The 7,130-nt window shown below is 35.5% G+C and overlaps 1 long non-coding RNA gene across 1 annotated transcript in view; it reads left to right on the forward strand.

Annotated features, from left to right (window-relative positions):
- LOC112149894 overlaps positions 1-7,130 on the forward strand; it is a 39,617-nt gene that overhangs the window by 29,209 nt on the left and 3,278 nt on the right. Inside the window, exon 2 of the long non-coding RNA XR_002919857.2 lies at positions 6,940-6,998. This is a non-coding gene — a long non-coding RNA (uncharacterized LOC112149894). The remainder of the gene's footprint in view (positions 1-6,939; positions 6,999-7,130) is intronic.

Consider the following 7,130-nt stretch of genomic DNA (forward strand, 5'->3'; position numbering starts at 1 on the left):
AAAGGACCAAAACCTGGCATTTTATGTATGCGAATCCATTGGTTTACAGTGTTTTTTAGGACAAAAAGTGTAACCTATTAGAAATTTGTACCGTACAGAAAAAAAACAAAGCAAAAAAACAACTACTCTAAATACTTAAGACCAAAAAGTACAAAAGAATTGTTAAAGCCTTAAGCCCAAATCACAATCTGATAACCAAGAAACATTTTCTTAACTACACTAGATAGGAAACAATTAGATTTTTAGACCTAAGCACATTAATGAATATATAGTCTGTCATTTAATTTTTAAAAAATGTGACCAAAACAAAAACAAAAAAAATCAGATTTTCCCGACACAAATATCCTATTTTAATAAACCAGGCTGCATGGAGTAGCCATTTAAGCCAGAGTCTTCTTTTTGCCATGAAAAACTCTGTATCTGTGTCTTGTTCCATGGGTTGTTATTATAGGATCCTGAGTGAATGCCAATCTTTGAAGATCTCTCCAACCACAGCTACATATTCCCCATAGTTTATGCTGATGTTGATTGACAGGACAATCACATCAGTTTTTTGGTCCAAATTAGCTTGAACTTATTAAGCATCTGTCAGTGACTAAAATTACCAGGGGAAGGGAAATGCTGTGCCATGGAGAGTGATGGGAAATGGTTGTACTTCAAAATCAGTTTTTGCAATTTCATTTAGTTTTCACCAAAATGGCATGCCCAAATGTGGCAATTGAATTGTATCACACTGAATATAAAAAGTCTAAATGTGATTTCATTATTATATCTTAAAACTTTGAGCCATGTCTTTCCCTTTGTCGGTAAGGTTTGCATCAATTAAAGGTTGTCTGAGACAAGTTTGCATCCTGAATCAAGCACATCCATCATCACACAAATTTTACACCATAAACATTATAGACAGTGTAACAGATCAGAGTACCATCCCACAGAAACTGTGGATGAACAAACACAAAGGATGGGAGTAGCTCTCTGACAGCCAAATGGTTTATGAAACATTAACCTCCCCTGCAGTGTTCTTTGCTTTTCAACAAGATCTGCTCGTCTTGGCACTTGATGAACAACTAAGAGTTGCTTGTTGCCGAACACCAAATTTTAAATAGATGACAAAAAGACATGCATATTTTACAGAGGATAAAACCGCACATAGCCAATTCCACACAACACTCAGCCACTGTCACTTTAGCTGCATTTTTCATGCCGCAAATACCTGAGGCAGTATAAATAATCATTTCTCAGGTTTTGGGCGGATTAAATTGACTTTTGAAGAGGAAAACATTAAATAAAATGATAGCATGGGAACTTAAATGACAGCAGCCTAGAAACTTGCGATAGGGTAAACAACAGATCTTCCTTATCACACCAAGGCTTCACTTTGGTGAGAGTTTCTATTTTACCCCAGATGTTGTTGTAAGTTTCCCTCTGGCCTCAAACATCAACACTACAAATATCTGACATTTATTGGAATTTTTTTGGTGATATTTTTACTGCGATTCTTAGAAAGAAAAAGGCCTCAAAAGCCAATCAATTTAATTTCATTTAATTTCATTTCCCCATTCCCAAGCTTACTTGAAACTTTGGCAAAATGTCCTGATCATGTCAACAAATCCAAAAGTCTTTTGCCTCTTCCTTGTTAAAGACAGATCAGATATTAAAACAAACAGAATGCTGCAGATATTAAAGACTCAAAGACTCCAATGAAAATCATGCTTTTTGGTGTTTTTAACATGTTCTTATAGCATTTTTGGACATGTATAAAATAATTTAAGATTAAAACCACATCTAAGAGTATTTCTTTATTTATATCTTCACTTTCCTCATCTAAGCTGACTCTAAACCAGTGGACCCCAACCCCTGGGGTGCGGACAGGTCCGTGGGTCACTTGGTACCGGGCCGCAGACAGAAAAAAGAGAAACAAATGCGTTCATTTTGATTATTTCCATTTAGTTTATTTTCTGATCCTGAAGGAAGTTTTATTTTGGAAAACTACTGGATTCTGTTGACAACATCCGTCTTGGTCACGTGACTTAAAGTGACTACCTGGATTGCTAAGCTAGGAGCGCCAAGCTAAAAGCTAACAAAAACCAAACAATTAAACATATTTACTCAGGGAGAAAAGAATCAATGAGGAAAACGAAGAACCTTTAACTTGAAAGAACAATAAATTATTATTACACCAGTAGCAGCATTTTTTAATGGATTTTTAGAAGCTGTAAATTTATAAATGTTAACTTTCATCCTGTTTGGGCAGTCCGTGAAAATATTGTATAATTTATACCGGGTCGGGGTCTGAAAAAGGTTGGGGACCACTGCTTTAAACTGTATGGCTGCATAGCTCCAATTTTGCTCAGTCCTTTTTTTTTTTTTTTGCTACGCTAACATTAGCTTAGGACTGTGAGATGCTATTAGGCTAGAGGGCTAACTTATGCACCAATAATCCCGCCCACAAACAAGAATTTTATTTCTAATGGGCTCCTGCTGCTTTAAAGAAAATGTCTTTAAAAAAAAAAAAAAAAAGCAGATTCACAGGATTTTTGGTTTTGGCTAACTGTATAATCATAACTAAAAGATCACCCGAAATGATTGTAGAATTTTTTATATATATATAGTTAGAGTGGGAGTTTAAGGTATGTTTGGAAATGCACAAAAACATTTAAAAAGCGGTTGCATAATGCATGTAATTGGAATTAATGGTATTTTTCTTATTATCCGTTGTTCTGCAGTTAAAGAAAAACAATCTGTTAACTCAATTGGATTTTTTAAAATATTATTTTTCTTTAGAATGACTGTGTTTCAGTCCTGTTAAAAATTAAAAAAAACAAGAAAGTGAAGTAACATACTATACTAAGTCTATATTATACACAGTAAACTAACAAAATGTAAGAGGAATTTCCATTTTGTATGTACTAATGTAGTGACAAACTCTTGTAACTATATACTCAAATTAGCTATATTAATAAAACCACTGATATAGCGGCTGGGTGGCTCAGTGGGCTAGGTGAAGGGCTGGCAATGCAGGAGCCTTTGGTTCGATTTCCAGGGTTGTCCACTAATCCCCACCCAGATTGGGTCCTTAGGCAAGACCCTTGACGCTGCTGCCTAACTGGGTCCCTGTGCCCCCCAAGCACAGGGTTGTGTCAGGAAGGGCATCCGGCGTAAAAACTCTGCCAAATCACTGATGCGAAACAGTGGGTGCTGTTACGCTGTGGCGACGCCGAAAGGGATAAGCCGAAAGTGAACTACTACTACAATAAAACCACTGATATATTGTTCTGAAACATGCATATTGCCACTAAAACAACTGTTACTTTAACTTTTTACTACATCTCTCACACCTACCTTACCGTGAAGATCTTAAAAACAATATTCCTTCCTTACAATTGCTGTGAAACACATGTGGCCCCTGTAAGTTGATAAAAGGAAGGTGTCAAAAACACAGCGAGATATTTCTTTCATCCCAGATTTCTTGAAAAAGCATAAGACAGCATGCCATGTGGAATAGTAAGAACATCCCACCAAGTCAGGCGTGATGGTATTCTAAAGTGGATTTATCATGCAGAACATCATGCACAGTGGCAAAGAAAACAAATCAATAAGATACATTTACTTTCTGAAACAACGTGAGTAGTTATGAATTTAACCAGTCCATATGAGAGAACAAAGAAAAAGCTATTTATTTTTTTATTTATTTTTCATTGTAATGCAAAAAAAAAATGTCTGTAGTCAGAGTTGGGTGTTTGTGCACCACTGCATTTGCACACAGCAATAACTAATAACATCACTTTGCAATGATATTTATTCAGATGAGATCTGAAAATACATCATATTTCATATATCCATCAGAAGGCACTGACTAAATAAGAGGGAAAGGTGTGTGATGGATGCACAGATGATTGAGGGTTTGTTTATTTTGCTTTATTTATTTATTTATTTTATTATTTCCCTGCAATAAGTCCCACTATTTTACTTCTTAATGGATGTGTCAATGACTTTTTATGCCGTCACTGGGCTATATTTCAAAGGAGGACTCTTTTTTATAATCAGATCAAATGTTTTGGTACTTATTCAAGGAAAGGACAGTTTATTAAAGATTACTTCTAATAAAGTTTTCAGAAAAAAAAGTTGAAATGCACGATTATTATAAAGCAAATATAAATGAAATGTAAATAAAATTGAAACTGAAGTGTATAGGTCAGGCTTTAAGACCATGTAAGATTTTTCTATTCATACAAACTTCTGGTGCTGTTTGCAAAGAAACTTAATTGGAAATGTATTAAAAGAAAGAAGGACGGTCAAACTAGAGCAGCTGGCTGAATATCATTGTAAAATATTAGGGTTATTAGAGGAACTTGACTTGAGTAAAAGTACCCCAGAACAGTAAGCCCCTCTTGTGCATATATATCTGACCAACAGGTAAATCATAAATGTTGTTCAACTATCCCGCTTTTTCTTAGGCCAGTTAAATATTTTTATTTTAAGTGGCCACAACAGAGCATAATTGTGGAAAAAAATAAATAAAAATACGCAGCCAGTGAAGTTTAATAGTATATGTGTTATAATATCTGTGTTGAAAATCTGATTGGGAAAAAGTGCATGTGTTTGGTGGACCTTCTTTCTTGCAACCATCTGAGGCAAGAAGCTAAAAGGCTGATTGTCCAAGAAATCCGTTCAATTAGCTCAAAACAAGCGCTCTAGCCACTTTTTCTGCATACCTCTGCCAGTTCCTGATATGACTAAATTTAGAGGTGTTTATCTGTAGTAGTAAATATAATATATGAGCAAAATATAAACATGTTTTGTAAAAGCCAAGTTCTCTACCCTTTTTGTCATGGTATGGAAATTAAATACATAAAAATCTACAAAATTTCTGTCAATAAATCAACTTTTTTTGCTTAGTTGCTTGACATGTTAAAAATCTAAACAGAAATGAAAAAAACTTAAATAACTAATCTCCTTTTTATTAAATCTTTAGCATTTTTAAAGCTAAAGAGCCGCAATAAAGGGATTTAAGAGCCACGGTTGCTTAGTGGAGTTGCAAATACAGCGAGCAACGAGTTAGAAGTACTGGTTTGAACATGTATTATTGAGCACAAATGGAAAGGTGCGTGTGTCTCCAGGAAATTATTGGTATGAAAGTGAAGAGGATTTTTGATGCTTCGAGGTGAAAAGAAACGTTCATAGCCAGTGTTGATCAGAACATAATACAATGTGCTCGACTTTTCAGTGAATCCTGAAATGTTCATCTGGTGTTGTTGTCTGCATTTCTTGACCAAATTTCACCAGAAATGAAACCATTAGCCATCACCATTCTGTCTCTGATAGAATAAACGGCGGTCTCCAATAGATACCTGTCTCTAAGACATGTCAGCCCGGCAGACACATTTTTGGAATAAATGCTGGGGCTACTATTGGTACATATACGGTATAAAGATAATAGGCGCCTTTAAAGTACCCATTTATGTATCTCTGAGTCACACTGGTTGAATTTTTGGCTAAAAGTGTCTTAGAACAATTTTAGCTCAGTGTACGGATCGTACAAAATGGACCAACTTTGAATTGCATCAGCAACCATACATTATGATATGAATCAAATCGTTGTTAAAATGAATCGTTACATCCCTATTGCTTATAGAATAATGTTATAAACATTGCTTTTCCTGCAATCTACTTTTCCACACTCTACATGGCTGATGTGCAGGAAATATTTTGCACACAAAACAGTACATCAAGCATTGTTTTGTCAGTGTAAAGAAGATCCTAAATTATTTTTTCCATTAACAGCATGAACTGGTAAGGAAGCAAATTTAATAAATAGGATTAGGGCCATGACATCTTCCACTTTCATCCCACTTTCTATCGCTGACTCAACAGCTAAATCTGGATAAATAAAAGTTACCGAAATGACACTCAACACTTTTTTTTTTTTCCAGGCAGCAAAAAGTTGTAGAATCTGGTGGGTATCGTAAAGTTTCTGTTTATTACAGCTGTCAGTCATCACTATAATTATCAGCACCAATAGGGAACTGCCTGCGCATGGAGGAATATGCACGCACATAATCAGTCATGCGTAATTATGGTGTATGGAGGCAAATATCTTGCAGTTGGCTATGGATCTGCATAGTGAGAGTCACAGTATGACAGAATAATAACTGTCATTAAGGTACACAGGCATGGGATTGTAGTTCTAACAAATCTTGAATCCTTTACGCATCATTACCTTAGCTGCATGGGGGTGTATGTAGATGTGAACAATGATAGAATGCATTCATTTAAGTGTGAGCCAGTAAATGTTATGACTGACTTTTTTCTGGTTGTACGGATCAATACCCTTTTCTTGAACAACAGTAAAAAAAACCTTTAATTAGGATCCATTTTGCTCTACTGCAGGAATTCCTTATAGAAGGGTTCAATTCTTCAACATGGAAGCTTAATCACAAATGTAAAAAGTAAAGGTTTTATCTAGTTAACGTCTGAACTTAAGCTTTTTCTGTTTCTGATAAAATACCAAACTTAACATTTGCAATGATTGAGAGGATGCAATGTTTGTTGACGATGGTAGAATTTTACTTTGAAGAAATGCTGTATTAAAAATGCCTTAATCACATTTTGTTAATAATAAGCTGTAGGTCAGTTAAAATGGAAATAAATTTTAAAAGAACAGTCAGTACTTTCTTAATTGTTCTTGGATTTGGTCCACTTCTATTAGTTCTAAGAAGACATTGTGAAAAGTAGACAAAAAAAAAAGAAAAAGAAAAAATCCACCAGACCATCCTGTCCTGGTCTACAACCTTTTATGGGTATGAAAAACCAAAGTTTCATAATTCCTATAAAGTTACAACGTATTTATGAGAGGAATGTTAAACATGATTTGATTGGATGCATCTCCTTTGTTTTGCTTTGGTAATTTTTTCCCCCTTCTTACCTTTGGACATGAAGGACAACTGGGAATTTGACTAACTGTTGGAGGCAGGTGGTGAGCCAACTGGTGACAGCAGGTAAGAGAGAGGGATGGGGGGTTGGGGTACAAGGACTGCTGAGCATCAGAGAAAAGGATGGATGCATCCAGCTATAACTCACACATGGATGAACAGCATGAACGGGGGCAACAGAAGGGACAGGGGCAACAG

This window comes from Oryzias melastigma, linkage group LG13 (genome assembly GCF_002922805.2).
Source record: "Oryzias melastigma strain HK-1 linkage group LG13, ASM292280v2, whole genome shotgun sequence".
NCBI classification, from domain to species: domain Eukaryota; kingdom Metazoa; phylum Chordata; class Actinopteri; order Beloniformes; family Adrianichthyidae; genus Oryzias; species Oryzias melastigma.